Raw genomic sequence first — 18,220 nt, 5'->3', positions numbered from 1 at the left:
CCTGTGCCCATTTTTCAATTGGATTATTCTCCTTTATCTTGTTGTGGTGCTCGAGTATTTTATAAATTCTAGATATAAGTCCCTTGTCTGACAAGTCATTACCAAAAACTTTTTCCCAGTCTGTGGCTTCCCTTTTTACCCTGTTAGAGAAGTTTCTGGATGCGCATAGGGATTTGATTCTTAGAAGGTAGGTGGGTGACTTTTAATCCTCGGCCCTTGTGCCTGCCTTTCATTGTTTTTGTTCAGACATTCCTCTAGGTCATATAGCCCTGGTGTACAAGTTGTTGTACCATGATCACTTGTGGTTGCTGTGAGGCTGAACACTGTGACACTGATGAGTCAAATGCATTAATGGTTGGCTACCCAATGCGGACAGAGAGTGGGGTGGAGCTCCCCGATTAAAATAAGCTTGGAAGGAGGAGTGGCATCCACTTCCATAATAGCTTGCCTCCGGAAACCCTATGAACCTGGAGAGAGAATGAAAGGCACCCAAGATTTGAGGACTCTCCCTCATATGGTCGTTATGAGTCACCTGCAACTCGATGGCACTTAACAACAACAACAACTCTGCTTTCTGCCAAGATCCATCTGACATTGATGATAATGTCTCAAGTGCCATGACCTCTTCTAAATCCAGATTCTATTCCTGGTAGTTCTCTGTTGATTTACTGTTCCAGTCATTTTTTAAATAATCTTCAGCAGGATTTTGCTTGCATGTGATATTAGTGATATTATTAAAAAATTCTATACTCTATTGGGAAAATTTGCTCTCAGGAACTTCTCTAGAGTACTGAGAAGCAACAATGTCAGTCTAGAGATTAAGGTGTGCCTGATCAAGGCCATGATCTTTGCAATTACTTGTGAAGAGAGCTGGACAATAACTAAGGATGACAGAAGAAGAATCAGTGGCTTTGAGTTGTGGTGCTGAAAAAGAGTCTTGAAAATACCATGACTCTTTTACAAGCTTGCTCCCCTGGGACTCAGGATCCTGACCCATTGCTCATCAGTTTCTGCAACCAGGAAGGAAAACAACAGTGAAGACATTATGCATTTATGCAGATTACAAATCCAATGAAAACTATACCCCATGCAAGATCTTAGTGAGAGTCAGAAATAATTTTCACAACCTTCAGGAGATTTGGAAACTTGAATTGGTGGAACCAAGTGGCTAGATTTATGTTCTCTTAACTGATAATCATAAGAAGCCAACTTGAACATTCATGATACAAACTGTGGTTCTAGCCAATCATTAAAATGGAAGAGACACCCACACGAGACAAATTAAAATATATACACCAGTGGAAGAGAGTTCTATTGGCAAATTTCCTAGATGTACAACTATAGATTTCATGATGCACCATTCAATAAGGTGACTTTGAAACAAAAGACATTAAACATATCTTTGTTTTACCTTGTCATTAAATTCTGTATCTTGTATTCTACATTGAGAAAAAAGTAATTATAATTTTGTATAAATTTAAAAGTAGTTTAATGTATCCTTAATAAATAAATAAATAAAATTGGGGTCATTAAGAAAAAGAAAATACAATGGACTGCAAAGAATACAAATAGGTCTGTCTTGGAGAGGGTGAAACCAAGTTTCTCCTTGGAAGCTAGGATTTTGAAGCTCCTCTGTTTCACATATTTTGGGAATGTGGCCAGGAGGGACCAGTTCTTAGAGAAAGACATCATGCTTGGAAGGGTGGAGGGACAGTGCAGGAGAGGAAGACCCCAGATAGATGGAGTGATACAGAACTGAGGCAAAAGGGGTGGGTGTGTCAGAATCAGTAAGACTGGCTCAGGACAGGGCAGGCTTCAGAGCTGTTGTATCTAGCGTGGCTATGTGTCTCATGCAAATCCACAGAACATAACAACAACAACAATCATTGAGCAGGAGCCCAGTGAAAACTGCAGAAGTGAAAGCTGCATTGAAGGCACTGGCAAAAAGTAATGGGAATGTTCCAAGAATTGATGGGATACCAATTGACTTGTTTCAATTAACAGATGCAGCCCTGGACGCACTCATCAGTCTATGCTATGCTAGGAAATTTGTAGGAGAGTTGTCTGACCAACAGATTAGAAGACATCATATTTATTCTCATTCCCAAAAAAGGTGATCCAACAGACAGTGGAAACTACTGAATAATATAATTAATATACCATGCAAGCGAAATAGTGCTGAAGATCATTAAAAAATGGCTAGGACAGTACATAGATAGGGAACTGCCAGAAAAGCAAGCTGAGTTTCGAAGAGGCCATGGCACTACGGTTATCATTGCTTATGTCGGATGGATCTTGGCTGAAAGCAGAGAGTACCAAAGAATGTCTATCTATGTTTTATCAACTATGCAAAGGCATTTGACTGTGTGTATCACAACAAATTGTGGCTAACACTGAGAAGAATAGGAATCCCAGAACACTTAATTGTGCTCATGCAAAACCTACACCTAGACCAGGAGGCTACTGTCCAAACAAAGCAAGGGAACATTTCATGGTTCAAAATCAAGAAAGATGTGCATCAGGGGTGTATCATTTCTTGATTCCTCTTCAATCTGTATGCTGAGGAAATTATTTGAGAAGTTGGTCTCCATGAAGAATGGCATTAGGACTGGAGGAAGACTCATCCACAGATTATGCATTATGTAGATGACACAACCTTGCTTGCCAAAAGTGACTTGAAACGTTTGTGGTGTAGCCTTCAACTGCATCTCAACATCAAGAAAACAAAAATCCTCACCACCAGGCCAATAGGTAGCATCATGATAGATGGAGGAAAGATTGAAACTATCAACAACTTATCTTACTTGGATCCAAAATTAACACTCTTGGTGCCAGCAGTGAGGAAATCAGGAGATATATTGCTCTGGGAAAGTCTGCAGTTAGGGACCTCTCCAAATTATCTGCGCTGTAATCCTGAAGTCATGTGGTTCAAATCTGCCAGCTTCTCCATGGGAGAACAATGGGCAATCTTCTCCCATGCCATTACTGCCTCTGAAATTACACTTGAAAGAAAGCTATGAGTCAGTTCTTACTGGATGGTACATAACAACAACGTCAGTTTCAGGACTAGGGTGCATCTGACTCAGTTCAGGGTTGTTCTGATCAGTTGCTATACATCTGAGAGCTGGACAATAAGGATGAAAGAATAGATGCCTTTAAGCTGTAGTGTTGGAGTAGAGCAATGAATATCCCATAGATGGCCAAATTACAAACAAATATGTTTTGGAGAGGGTGCAGCCAGAGTGCTCTTTGGAGGCAAAGATGATGAGGCTTCACCTCACGTACATCAGGCATGTTGCCAAGAGAGGCTATTCCTTGTAGAGGGACATGATTCTTGGAAAGGTAGAGGGTTGGCGAAGGAAAGTAAGACCCTTGACCAGGTGCACTGACATGGTGATTGCCACAATAGGCTCTCACGTGTCAGGAATTGTGAGGATGGCACAGGATAGGACAGGGTTCAGATCTGTTCTTCATAAGGGTCATACTTGACTCGACAGCACCTAACAACAACAACAACAAAGAAAGGGAAAAAGAACAGCTCTTCTCAAGACTAAAAATAACTACTATTTTTAAAATTTATACAAGTTTAGATAAGTGAATGATTTAATCTTTCTTGGATCCACAGTCAACACCTTTGGCACCAGAATTCAGGAGGAGACATATTACACTAGACAAGTCCTCTGGCAAGGACCTCTTCAGAGTGCCAGAGAGCAACAATGTCAGTCTAGAGACTAAGGTGCATCTGATCCAGGCCATGGTCTTCTCAATTGCTTGCTATGCATCTGAAAGCGGGGCAAGGAATAAAGTAACAGAAGAATCAATGTACCAAAAAAAAAAAAAAAAGAAAAAAAAATCTATGTACCCATCCCAGAAGTTCCTTATTATTCATATTAAGTTTATTATTCTATAAAAGCAGCCTATGGTACTACAGAAACAAGGAATGTGTAAACATTATGGCCCTATACCCATTGAACTAAAAAATGTTATTCTCTTCTGTTTCTTGGCCACCCATCTAATTAATGAAAGAATAACTCCTGAAGTACCATCCTGGCTTTTCCTCTATTTTGTGTCTGCAAATATCCTGTCTTTATAAACATATCAAGTAAAGCCTTCAACGGCAGAGTATTATGCTGAGTGAACTAACACAGTCTCATAAAGACAAATACTGCTTAAGACCTTATTGTAAAACTAGAAGGATAACTAGTAAAACATGTATGGGAACTCAAGGGGAGTAAAGGATGGGTAGGGGTGAAACCACAGGGTTGCACAGTTTGATGGGTGGAGTGGGGCAGGAAGGAAATGGGAAGGATCAAGGCAAAAAGACAGGATATGACAGGCAAGTCTAATGGATATTAATTTTATAAAACATAATGCGTAAGAATGATTATATGAAACACAATGTGAGTGAAAAAATAATGTGAAGCACAATGTATATGAACTTTATTATCAAACCAATTTAAAAAAGTAAAGCCTTTAAGTGAGATTTGTGGGTCCCTTCCTTGTTAAGCTTATTACTAGAAGGTGAACACTTATCTGTTGTAACTGTTGTTAGGTGCCATGGAGTCAAGTATGACTCATAGCGACTCTTATGACTGACACATCTCTGAACCCTGTCTTATCCTGTGCCATCTTCATAATCTCTAACATACTTGAGCCAATTCTCAAATAATTTTTTTTCTCTCTCTACTCTTCTGCAGGATTTTGAGTTGTGGTGCTGGAGAAGAGTACTGAACATACCCTGGACAACCAAGAGAACAGTCTATCCTGGAGAAGGTAAAACCAGGTTGCTCCTTAAAGGAAAGAATTTTGAAACTTTGTCTACATATTTTGGACATGTTGTCAGAAGGGGTCAGTCCTTGGAGCTTGGAATGGTAGAGTATAAGTGCAGGAGAGGAAGACCCTGAATACAATTAATTGACACAGTGACTGTGGCAATGGGGTCAAGTGTGTCAGAGGCAATAAGATTTGCCCAGGATAGAGCAGGTTTCAGAGGTGTTGTTCATAGGGTTGCTATGAGTCATACTTGACTTGAGGGCACCTAACAGCAATAACAACAAATGAAAGATAGGAAGACTCTCAGCAAGAGGGCTTGCCGACTGTACCAATGGATGTGAGAGGTCTGAGGTCATGAGGATGGCACAAGGTGGGGCGAGTTTCCAATCTGTTCACAAGTTTCCAATCAGGGTCACTTTGAGTCATAGTTGTCAACTGGATAGCATCTAACAACAACAACAACAACAACCAGAATCCATACATAAAACTCAAGCTAGTGTGGAGATCCTTTCCAAAGCCTGCAAATTGACTTTTGAATTGGCGATTGGACTTTTTATTCCAGCCCAATACTCGACACACAGCTTTTTCTGCTGGTTTAAGCAAGCTATGCTTTCACTCCACAACAGTCACATTTCTATCTAGGAAGCAGGTAACTTGCAATCTAGATTCATAGATGAAGAGGAATTTTACTCCAGGATGAAATTTGGACTTGGACTTGATTTAAAATTTTTGTGATGATATCATGGCGTAAAAGTGTGCTGCATGTGACAGATTACTGGTGGGCAAAGGGTGGAATGTCAAAGGTTCAAGGACTGAATTGTGTTCCCCCACAGTACCTGTATATAATGATATAATGTGGGGACTATCAAAAGAACAAACAAATTTGCCTCAGAGGTAATACAATCAGTTCTCCTTAGAGGCAGAGATGATGAAACTATGTCTTACATACTTTTGACATATTCTCAAGAGGGGCCAGTCCTTGGGAAAAAACATTATACTGGAACAGGCAGAAGGTTAGTGAAAGAGAGGAAGACCTTCAAGATTGACATAGTGACTGTAACAATGTCTTTGAGCATGAGGGAAACTGTACAGATGGGACAGAATGGAGGAAGGTTTCAATCTGTTGTTTATGAGTCATAGTGGACTGGACCTAAAAACTGCCTATCTGTTAAACCAAGTAATTTTAGGAGGAGTAAGTGCAACATTCCCTAATGGGGATTATAGCCCTAAAGGGATGTAAGGGGAGTTTCCTGTGGTTTACCTTTAAGACCTTTTGTCTCACTAGAGATAAAAAGCAAGAAAGCTTGATGAGGGGGAAGACCATTAGGACCACTACAAAATCTCTGGGGAATGTGTCCTTTTGGACCCAAGTCCCAGTGAAACAAAGCTCCTTGATACTAGAAAAGGCCAGACACAGGGAAATTTCCTGGGAACACTTGCCTTACAAGTGCTGAAGGAAACAAGAACTTTCTTCCCCAGCTGACACAGAGAGGAGGCCTTTCCCTAGAGTTGGTACTCTGATTTAGATTTCTAGTCTGCTAAGGTAGAAGAGAATAAATTTATTTGTTAAAGCCAGAACAAGTGGGAGAAAAATGATTCTCCACATTGGAAGGGTTTTGATATAAATATTGTCCATGGGATACTGGGGAGGTAGTGAAGACTCGAGCATGGGAAGCTGCCTTAGCAACAAGGACATGATCAGAATTCAACACCAATGGGATGAACAACGAGTTCATTTCTTCATCAGAAGGGACTGTGCCATTTACATGGATTCAATAATAAAAATCAACAGTCAGCGGGGAAAAGAGGTTCAGCTAACATGTTTTTAAAAATTAATATATATATATACATATATATATATACTGTAGCTATATATATATATAATATATACTGTAGCTATATATTAAAAAATCTGCATATTCTTCACAGAAAGGACTAAACACCAGGAGAGTGATGGAGAAAAAGACCACATCTCCAAGGGTTTCTGGAAATCAGGTCTGGTTATGTAATATCTCAGCTCAGCTCATTGCCACTGAGGCAGAACCAGCTCAAAGCTGGGACCCTCCAGTGGGTTTTCAGAGGCTGTAAACTGGACAGGAGATGATTGTCCATCTTACTCCTTTGGAGCCACTGGTGGACTTGAACCAGCAGAGAGGAACCACATTTGGGTTAGCAGTGAAACTCTCTACAGACTGCACTACAAAGCTCCCTGGTCATGTGACATGCTGTGGTTATGGACTGCTGAGTCCACTCCAACTCAGACTGACCGTATGATCTGAACTTTGCCATATCCTGTGACATTCTCATCATTTCCAACATACCTGAGCCCATTGCTCTCATGACTTTGTCAGTCCATCTTGTTGATTCCTCTTTTTTGCTGACCCCCACAAATTTCCAAACATGATGTCTTTTCCCAAATACTGGCCCCTTTAAACAACATGTCCAAAGTGCGTGAGACAAAGTTTTGTCATCCTTGCCTCTGGAAGAGCACTCTGGTTGTACTTTCGCCAAGACATATTTATTTGGTTATTTTATGGTTTGTTTTTTCCCCTCCAATACATGGGATATTCAATACTCTTCTCAAACATCACAACTCAAAAGTATCAGTTCTTCAGTCATCCCTAGTCATTGTCCATCTTTCAGATGTACAGCAAGTAATTGAAAAGACCATGGCTTGGATCAGGTTCACCTTAGTTTTAAAATTGAGATCATTGTGTTACTGAACGCAAGAGGTCTTTCAGTAGTCAATTGCCAATAAGACACATGGACTGCAATATCCATAAACACTTTATTACAGATTTGTCTTGGCCTCAGAGACTGCCTCCCAGACTGGGAGAGGTCACCAGGCTTTTACACTAGGGTAAGACACCAACTTAACAATAAACTTTTGTTAGTAAAATCAAAGAATTTCTATATGTAAAGAGAATCATTCAAACCCAGATCCTCCCTTTCCTGGCAAACAGGCAGATTGTTACAATTTACATATGATTGGGGAAAACAGCTTCAAAGAGATAACAGCTAATCTAGGAGATGCCTCTCCTCTTCTGATAAACAGATTAAAGAAAGGACACTAAGAATTCTAAGGTCAGGTAATTAGCATTTCAGGCTGGAGAAAACTGATGCCAGTTTTATAACTATAGTTCCATAACTGATACATACATAGAAAATTCTGAACTTACCAATACCACCCAATCAATTGCTCTTCAGCACTTTGGGGAGGTTCTTGACAGCAGATTTTCCCAATGCAACACATCTTTTGATTTCTTGAGGACTGTTTCCCTGAGTGTTGATGTGTGGTTGTTGTGTATCATCAAGTCAGACCCAACCCATAGTTGACCCTCTAGTGGGTTTTCAGAGGCAGTAGATTGCATGGGAGGAGGCTGTCCATATTTCTCCTTCAGAGCAGCTGGTGGATTTGAACCACACACTGGCCAGTAAAAGGCCCCAGGTATTGATGAAATACCAATTGACATGTTTCAACAAACAGATGCAGCCCTGCATATGCTTACTAGTTTATGTCAAGAAATTTGGAAGACTGACTAACTGACTGGAAGAGATCATCTGTGTCTGTTCCCAAATCCAAAAAAGGTGATCCAATAGAATGTAGAAATTATCAAAACAATACCATTAACATCACATGAAAGCAAAATCTTGTTGAAGATTATTTAAAACTGGCTAAAATGGTACATTGACAGATAATGGCCAAAAATGGATTCAAACTAGATTCTAAAGAGGCCATGGAAATGAGGGATATCATTGCTGATATCAGATGGATCTTGGCTGAAAGAGAATACCAGAGAATGATTTCTTGTGCCTTATTGACTATGCAGAGGCATTTGAGATCTATATTTATTCCCATTCCAAAAAAAAAAAAGGTGATCCCACTGAGTGTGGAAAGTATCCAACAATATCATACACAAGCAAAACGCTGCTGAAGATTGTCCAAAAACGACAAGAACAGTACATTGCCAGATAACTACCAGAAGTGCAAGCTGGGTTTAGAAGAAGCAACACCCCCATGATACATCTTGAAGGATATGTACATGTACAGCCAAGCACAATCAATAAGAGTGCATCTGAATTCCAAAATCAATCTCCATAATAGTCTATGTGTTTCCTACTGCCAAAGGGGCCCTTTAGAGTAGTGAGAGAAGATCTTCACCCTGAAACCCACAGCGTCCCTTTTCAGCAGGAAGTAGCTAAGAGAATACGCCGTCCCCTTTTCCTTATGACTCAGGGTGAAGTCTCTCTCAGGGAGGAGTGATAGGGAATGGCAAAGGATACACTGACAAAGAAGATTAATCAGAACTGGCTTTGACAAGCACTGTGGCATTTGGACAAGAACAAACTGGGAGGAGGGTAGAGAGAATAGTGCAACAATGAATGAGTGGAAGCCCAAAATCTCTGTAAATGTTTATGAAAATTAATAAAATATAATTATAGAAAAAAAAACAAACAAAAGAAAAAAAAAAAAAAAGAAGAAGCTGTGGTACTATGAACATCGCAGTCAATGTTAGATAGATCTTGGTTGAAAGCAGAGAGTGCCAGAGAATTGTGTATCTGTGTTACATTGACTATGCAAAGGCATTTGACGGTGTGGACCACAACAAATTGTGGTTAACCTTGAGAAGAATGGGAATTTCAGAATACCTGATTGTGGTCATGGGAAAACTATACTTGGACCAGGAAGCAGTAGTCAGAACAGGACAAGGAAACACTGAATCCTTCAAAATAAAAGAAAGGAGTGTGTCTCTATACCTTTTAAATCTATATATGTGGAACAGATTATTTGGGAGGCTAGACTTTGAGAAGGAATGTGGCATCAGAATTGGAGGAAGATTCATAAACAACCTATACTATGCAGATGACACAACCTTGTTTTCCAAAACCGAGGAAGACCTGAAGTGTTTGTTGCAGAAGATCAAAGAATGCAGTCTCCAATATAGACTGAAGCTCAACATCAAGGAAACAAAGATTCTTACCACTGGGCTAATAGGCAGCACCATGATAGATGGAGGAGAGACTGAGATTGTTAACAATTTCATCTTACTGGGTTCCATAATTAACACTCTTGGCACCAGCAGTTAGGAACTCAAAAGATTAATTGCTTTTGGGAAATCTGCTGTCAGGGACCTCTCCAGAGTCCTGAAGAGCAACTATGTCAGCCTGGTGACAAAGGTCACTAGTGGCACCTGATTGAGGCCATGGTCTTCACAATTACTTGCTACCATCAGAAAGGGTGACAAAAGAAGAATTGCTACCTTTGAGTTGTGTTGTTGGAAAAGAGTATTGAACATACCATGCATTGCCAAAAGAACAAAGAGGTGTGTCCTGGAGAGAGTGAAGCCCGGTTGCTCCTTGGAGGCAAGGATTTTTTTTTAATTTTTTAAAATTTTTATTGTGTTATTTTTATGTGTACCGTCAAATCAGATCTGACTGGTACAAGAGGAGATTGCCCCCTCCTTCTCCAGCAGAGCATCTGGTGGATTTGAACCACATACCTCTGGGATTGCAGTGCAGCGTCTTGCCACTAGGCCACCAGAGCTCCCTTTGGAGGCAAGGATTTTGAAGTTCCATCTTATATACTTTGGGCATGTTGCTAAGAAGGGTCCAGTCTTTGGAGAAGGACATTATGCTTTGAAAGATTGAAGGGGCAGTATAGGAGAGGAAGACCCAGGATAGGATAGATTAACATGGTAACTGAGATCATGGGAGTCAGCAAGATTGGCTCAGGATAGGGCAGGAATCAGTTGTACATAGGGCTGCTATGAGTTGCAGTCGACTCAACGGCACATAACAACAACAATAACAATGACATTTAACTGGATCATAACAAATTATGGCTAACATTGCGAAGAATGAGAATTCCAGAACACTTAATTGTGCTCACTCATGCAAAACCTTTACAAAGACAAAGAAGAAACTGTTGGCTGAGCAGAAAGGGCAAAACATTGCATAGTTTAAAACCAGGAAAGGTATGTATCAGGGTTGTATCCTTTTTCCATACCTATTTAGTCCATATACTGAACAAATCATGAGAAGCTGGACTATGTGAAGAATGTGGCATCAGAACTAGAGGAAGATTCATCAACAACCTGCTTTATCCAAATGACAACATTTTGCTTGCTGAAAGCAAAGAGGATTTGAAACACTTGCTGCAGATCAAAGTCTACAACCTTCAATATGATATTGTATCTCAACATCAAGAAAACAATCTTCACCACTGAGCCAACAGGCAAAAAAATCATGGTAGATGGAGAAAAAAAATTAAAGTTGTCAAGGATTTAATTTTATGTAGATCCACAATCAATATCCATGGTCATAGCAGTCAAGAAATCAAAAGACATGTTGCACTGGGAAAATCTGCTGCCATGGACCTCTTCAAAGTGCTAAAGAGGAAAAGTGTCAGTTTAAAGACTGAGGTGCATCTGATCCAAATCATGTTTGGTTATTTAGATTACTCCATATACTTCTAGAAGTTGAATAAGGATGACAGAAGAAATAGTGATGCCTTTGAGTTTTGGTGCTGGAGAAGAGTATTGAATATTCCACAGATTGTCAAAAGAACAAACAAGTCTATCTTAGAGAAAGTGCAACCAGAATAGTCCTTAGAGGTAACGATGGTGAATTTATCTGTCATCCTTTGGGCATATTGTCAAGAGGGGCCAGTCCTTGGAAAAAGACATGCTGGGAAAGGTGCAGGCTTAGTGAAAGAGAAAAAGACCCTCAACAAGATTAATTGGCCCAGTGACTATAACCATGGGTTGGAGCATATCAGAGATGGTGAAGATGGCACAAGATAGGGCAAGGTTCTGATCTGATGCTCATAGGGTTGCTATGGGTTGTAGTCAAATTGAGGGCACCTAACAGCAACAACTTATCTTCAGATCAACAAGTGAAGAAAAACTCAGACACTATTTTATTATTACTTGCTACATAGTCTAATATTAAAAAGGAACTTATTTAATTCGTTTAAATAAAAGCTGTTTTCATGCAACAAAATATTTAGTGTTTTATGTAACATCTCATTTTTTCCTAATTTTAAGTAAACCTGACTATATTTTCCATCTATACAGATTGTCATCTGTTTAAGATGTACTAATGAGTCAGACATTTATATTAAGTTTTCCTGATCCATTATGCTTTAAAATTTGTTTATTTTTTAACCATCCCTTCTGTCTTATATTACACACCATCCCTTATATGCCAAAATAACATTTTTCCCCCATCATTATACTTTGTTAGCGTTAAGATATCTAAACCTTGGATAGCTATATAATCTAGAACAGGTCATATCCTACACATAGTTAATAAATAATGTTCTGTTACAGTTTTAGAACTGTTTCTAAAGATGTGTCATATATTGAAAATTTAGCAAATTTAGAAGGGTGAAAAGAATAAGAAAAAAATTTCATTTACTTGATAATGTTTATATATAAAAAAATCTTCAGAAATGGAGAGACAGTATACAAAACAGGGTTGATAACACGTTGCAATTAATTAATCAGTGACAATTGCTGCTAGAAAATAAAATGCTTATGAATGATTGTATGAAAAACCAGTTGTGGCTGTTGTGTGCCATCAAGTTGGAACTGACTCAGCTGACCCTTCAGGGTTTTTGTTTTTGTTTTTGTTTTCAGGGGGTCCTCAGAGGATATAAATCCCAGGGGAGGAGACTGTCCATCTTTATCCCACAGAGCAGCTGGTGGATTTGAACCACAAGCCTTTAGGTTGGAAGCACAACTTATCCATTAGGTCATCATAGCCCTAAATACTAAAAAAGAAGTATGATTCGTAAGCCTTCACTCAAATATAAATAAATATGAACAAACAGAAATTCTTCAGAATATATTTTATGTCATGGAAAAACTTCAGACCTAACTCTATAATTGTTATTAGGTCTCATCAAATCGAGTATAACTCATAGCAACTTTATGAACAGCAGATCTGAACTCTTTCCTATCTGGTGCCGTCCTCACAGTATCTGACATACTTGAGCCCATTACTTCTGTCCTAGAATTCCAGTGACCATATTATTTACTGTCCCAATGGGGATACATCTGACACGAGACTGCTATTAATAATTACACCAGTATGTCAGGTCGTAACTGGATTTGTCACAAACAAATTGGGACATAGGCTACCTTACTGAAAAGAAAGTGTCCCTTTCCACTCTTCACCTTAAAATTTTCCACATTATTGGGTACAAAGAAATCTTTTCAACTACTATGTGCTAGTAACAATGCAGGGAGCTCTAGTGACCTAGTGGTAAGGAGCTGTGTGCTGTGCGGCCAACCCAAAGGCACGTTGTCTGAACCTACAAAGAGCTTCCTCCCTTGAGGCAGGAAGATGGGCAATCTTCTGTGAAGCTACTGAAAACCCACTGGAGGGTCAGCTATGAGTCAGTTCTGACTTAGCACATAATGACAATAGTGACAATGCAGATCTAGTCTGTTGTTTGTGATGCACAACAGTTTGGGATTTTTCTCAAGGAAATTTTTTTGAAGAGAGAACTATGGCAATGGCCGGAAGTTTATAGACTGTTAAGTATTTCAGAAAGAAGAGTTGATTGATCTCTGATTCTGAGCTCCTGTTCTTTCGTAGATTTCGTTTGTCTGATGTCAGACAAACAGCTAATTTTGGGATGGGGATGTGGTCTGAGGCAGCAGGTTCAGGTGACAATGGCTGGATAACCAGTCAGCCTCAGTTGCCCTTTTCTCTCTAGGTCACGTACAGCTGATAGTAGAGAGGCTTTGATAACAGATCAAAGGGCCTTGTTAGCAGCTGGAATTCATCTAATATACAATGTGCATGTCTAACGCAACCTGGTGGTTTCGTGGTAAGGTGCTGCGCTCCCAACACAGGCGCGAAGGTTTGGATCCAGCAAAACCGCACCACGCAACAAAGATGGGCAATCTCCTTCCCTGGCCTCTCAAAGTCCGCTGCAGCGTCGGCTAAAAGTCACCCGAGTTGGTTCCGACTCAGTGGGGCGTCCCAACCAACTCAACCAGTATCCCCTATATTCTAGAGATGGAAAACAGAAATCCAACTCACTAGGTTCGTCAGAAGAAAGGGGAGAAGTACAGAACGTTAGCCCCACTTGCTGAGTCACTTATCTAGACCAATTAGCTTAGGCAGGAAAACTAAAGCCCCAGGTGCACAAGGCACGAGCCCTAAGCCTCGCCCCGAGCCCGACTTCCGCGTCCCCTCTAGGAGTCGTGGAGGACTCTACGTCTCGGTGTACCGCCCGCTTCCCAGCGGGGAGGACTGTACGCTAGGAGGGCTGTTTAGGGCGCAGCTGCATCTTCTGCCCTGCAGCCTGACTTTCGGGGCTTCGAGCCCTCATTCCTAAATTAAAATGCACAGAGGCTCGCTGTGAGGGCGCAGCTTAACCAGCGTTCAGATTTTATATGAATTTATCTCTCAAAATTACTTTGGAGACATAAAGAAAAATAGAGAAACAAGCGATTGTGTAGAAAAATACAGGGCGGGTGAGGGGAAGGGAATGTAACATTTTAGTGAATTTTTTTTTTTCATTTTAGTGAATTTTATTAAAAAAATTTCCTATACATCCAGAGTTTGAATTTGTGGTGTGACTTTGTAACGACCCCAATAATGTAAACTATCTTCTTTACTCTGGCAGCATTTTTAATAGCCTACTAACTGTATTATTATACTTTACCCATTTTATATAAAATGTACTCTTGGATTGAATTAGGGAAATAAAGAATTGTTTTCCTTTGAACTAAGAGCACAAGTGGCACAATCCATGGGGAGCTGCACTGTTAACGCACCGCCTTGGCGTCTTCAGCCTAATGGTTCCGGGGGAGAAAGCTAGACAGTCTCCTGGGCAACTCAGGAGATCAGTTATAAATCGGTTCTGAATGGCAATGAGGGAGGGAGGAAGTAAATCTCTCTAACTACTCAAAAGAGACATTTCTTAGGGTCTTGATATAAAGAATTTTTCTAGAGCAATTGTAGCTTGGGACCTGTAAGTAAACACAAAAAATCTCAAACCCATTGCTGTCAAGTTTATGTCTACTCACGAAGACCCAATGTGTTACAGAGTAAGTAGAACTAAGTTCCAGAGCGTTTTCTTTCTTTTCTCTTCCCCCCCGCCCCATACTATTTTCTTGGCTATAACCTTTATGGAAAGAGATTGCCAGGTCTTTTCTTCAGTGATGAGTTTATATTTCCCATTTAGGTTATGACTCAGGAATAAACCATTCACACCTTTTATCCTATGTTGTTATTGTGTACAGTAGAGTCGGAACCGACCCATAGTAAACCCTCAAGAGGCTTTTCGGAAACAGTTCAGAAGCAGGAGACGATTGCCTGTTTCTCTCCCACGGATTGCAGCACAGCTTGTCACTAGGCCACTATGGCCCTATCGATTTTGAATTTGAGTTAAGTTGGCTGTTAGAAAGCTTACAGCAAATCTTGTGGGGCAAGGATAAATGTCAGGATGACAACTTTGCCTCTATTCCTTCATTCCACATTCTTTTCTGAATATGACTTATATTTATGACAGTTCTCATGGATATACTAGTGCAATTGCTTTTTTAATTATCTTCAGCAAAATTTTACTTATATGTGTTATTAATGATATTGTTGAACAATGTCTATATTCTGTTGGATCTTATTTCTTTGGAATGGGCCCTTAAAAACAGTATAAGCACAATGTGAATGAAGGAGTGTGTGAAACACAATGTATATGAATTTTATATACAAACCAATATAAAATTTACTTTAAAAAAAAAAAGGTCCCACAACAATGTGGGCAGTAGAGAGGTAGCCATATCTAACCTCTATTAACTTCACAAGAGGAAAGAGCATTGTTCTTAAAAAACTGATCTATATAAAGTCAGGTGTACCTCCCTGCTCCTTGAACCTCTTTCTACCAATTTTAACACCACCCATCCATCCCAAGGCTCTTCCTGTTCTACTGCTGGCTCTGCTAATTTATTATAGTGGCCACACAGTACTAAGAGACCATACTAATGATTATGAAATTTATTAGAGAGAAGTTAATGGGTTACAATTCATATAGGAAATAGAATGCAATTCTTAAGCCAGGGTAGCTTCTCAGGCATCCTCTAAGTCTTGTGGCTTTGGACCAATCTTACACAACTCTTTCAGTCTTACTCTTTGTAGAATCTGCCTCCAACCCTCCAGTGAACCTGGATAAAGGCCCTCAGCTCTGGCTGTATGGACATTCCTAGCTCAGTTCTGTCTCACACAGACCTCAGATTCTCTACCACCTTTAATGTGGCTGCTCTAATCAAGGTCTAGGTCTCAGTCTATCTCACATAAGATTCTCTGGCCTAAATGAAAGCACTAGATGCTGCTTTTTTGCATAATAGTTAGATTCTTATTTTCTGCTTTTAAAACTGCTCTGTAGTTACTGTAAAAGACGTGAACCAGCAGGAGTTCGTCAGAGCTCTGGCAGCCTTCCTCAAAAAGTCCGGGAAGCTGAAAGTCCCCGAATGGGTGGACACTGTCAAGCTGGCCAAGCATAAAGAGCTTGCTCCCTACGATGAGAACTGGTTCTACACGCGAGCTGCTTCCACAGCGCGGCACCTGTTGGCTCCATGACCAAGATCTACGGGGGGCGGCAGAGAAACGGCGTAATGCCCAGCCACTTCAGCCGAGGCTCCAAAAGCGTGGCCCGCCGTGTCCTCCAAGCCCTAGAAGGGCTCAAAATGGTGGAAAAAGACCAAGATGGGGGCCGCAAACTGACACCTCAGGGACAGAGAGATCTGGACAGAATCGCCGGACAGGTGGCAGCTGCCAATAAGAAACATTAGAACAAATGATGCTAGGTTAATAAATTGCCTCATTCGTAAAAAAAAAAAAAAAACAACTGCTCTGTATAAGACTGGCAGGATGGTAAAACTGACTAATTCTATTTATTGTTAGCAGTCTATGTACTTGTTTGCATGCTTTCTCCCAAAAGGTGCCTCATTGACATTTAAGTGGTCAAGCATTTAGTTTTACTTGGATCCACCATCAACATCAATGATTGTAATAACAAGAAAACAAAGACATATTGCATTCGGAAAATCTGCTGACTGAGACCTTTTAAGGTACTAAAGAACAAGAATAGTTTAAAGTGCATCTGATCCAAGTCATGGTATTTTAAATTGCTTCTTATGCACCTGAAGATTTGGCCATAAATAAGGAATACCAAAGAAGAATAGATGCCTTTGAGTTGTGGTGTTGGAGAACAGTACGGAATATCCCATAGACTACCAAAAGAATAAACAAAACCTATAAAACAACAGAGAACTACCAGAAGTCCAGGCTGGTTTCAGAAGGGGTCATGGTACTAGAGATATTGTAGCTGATGTTAGATGGATCTTGGCTGAAAGCAGGGAATACCAGAGGAATGTCTATCTGTGTTTCATTGACTATGCAAAGGCATTTGACTGTGTAGATCATAACAAACTATGGCTGACTCTAAGAAGAATGAGAATCCTAGAACATTTGATCGTTCTAATGCGAAACTTATACTTGGACCAGGAGGCAGTCGTCAGAACAGAGCAAGGGAACACTGCATGGTTCAAAACTGGGAAGGGCGTACGCTAGGGATGCATCCTATCTCCATACCTTTTCAACCTATATGCAGAACAGATTATCCGGGAGACAGGGCTCTATGAGGAGAAATGTGGGGTCAAGATTGGTGGACGATTTATCAACAACCTGCGTTATGCGGATGACACAACCCTGCTTGCTGAAACTGAGGAGGAACTGAAGCACCTGCTGCAGAGTGTCAAGGACTGCAGCCTACAATATGGATTGAGGCTCAATGTCAAGAAGACAAAGATTCTCACCACTGGACCAACTGGCAGCATCAGGATGGATGGTGAAGAAATTGAGATTGTACACAGCTTTAGTTTGCTTGGCTCCATAGTCAACAGTCTTGGCACCAGCAGCCAGGAAATTAAAAGGCGCATTGCCATGGGAAAGACTGCTGTTAGGGACCTCTCCAAAGTGCTGAAGAGCAATGGTATCTCTTTGGAGACTAAGGTGCGTCTGATACAGGCCATGGTCTTCGCAATCACCTGTTATGCATCAGAGAGTTGGACAATGACCAAGGAGGATAGAAGGAGAATTGATGCCTTTGAGCTGTGGTGCTGGAGAAGAGTATTGAGAATACCATGGACTGCTTGGAAAACAAACAGATTTGTCCTGGAAAGGGTTAAACCGGGTGGCTCCTTGGAGGCAAGGATTCTGAGGCTCCATCTAACATACTTTGGACATGTTGTGAGGAGAGACTGGTTCTTGGAGAGGGACATCATGCTTGGGAGGGTGGAGGGACAGCGCAGGAGAGGAAGGCCCTCTATGAGGTGGATTGATTCAGTGACTGGGATAATTGGGATGGGAGTGTCAGAGACAGTGCGATTGGCACAGGACAGAGCAGAGTTTAGGGCTGTTGTACATAGGG

At 40.6% G+C, this 18,220-nt stretch overlaps 1 pseudogene; it reads left to right on the top strand.

Annotated features, from left to right (window-relative positions):
* The window catches only part of LOC102863979, a 24,918-nt pseudogene extending 8,338 nt beyond the window's left edge, over positions 1-16,580 (top strand).
* The last annotated feature ends 1,640 nt before the right edge of the window (positions 16,581-18,220 follow it).

The sequence above is a fragment of the Elephantulus edwardii genome, unplaced genomic scaffold (genome assembly GCF_000299155.1).
Source record: "Elephantulus edwardii isolate Elephantulus edwardi_28Jun2011 unplaced genomic scaffold, EleEdw1.0 scaffold00017, whole genome shotgun sequence".
Taxonomy (NCBI): domain Eukaryota; kingdom Metazoa; phylum Chordata; class Mammalia; order Macroscelidea; family Macroscelididae; genus Elephantulus; species Elephantulus edwardii.
The sequence above is the reverse complement of the archived record's forward strand: the minus strand, read 5'-3'. Positions and strand labels throughout refer to the sequence as shown.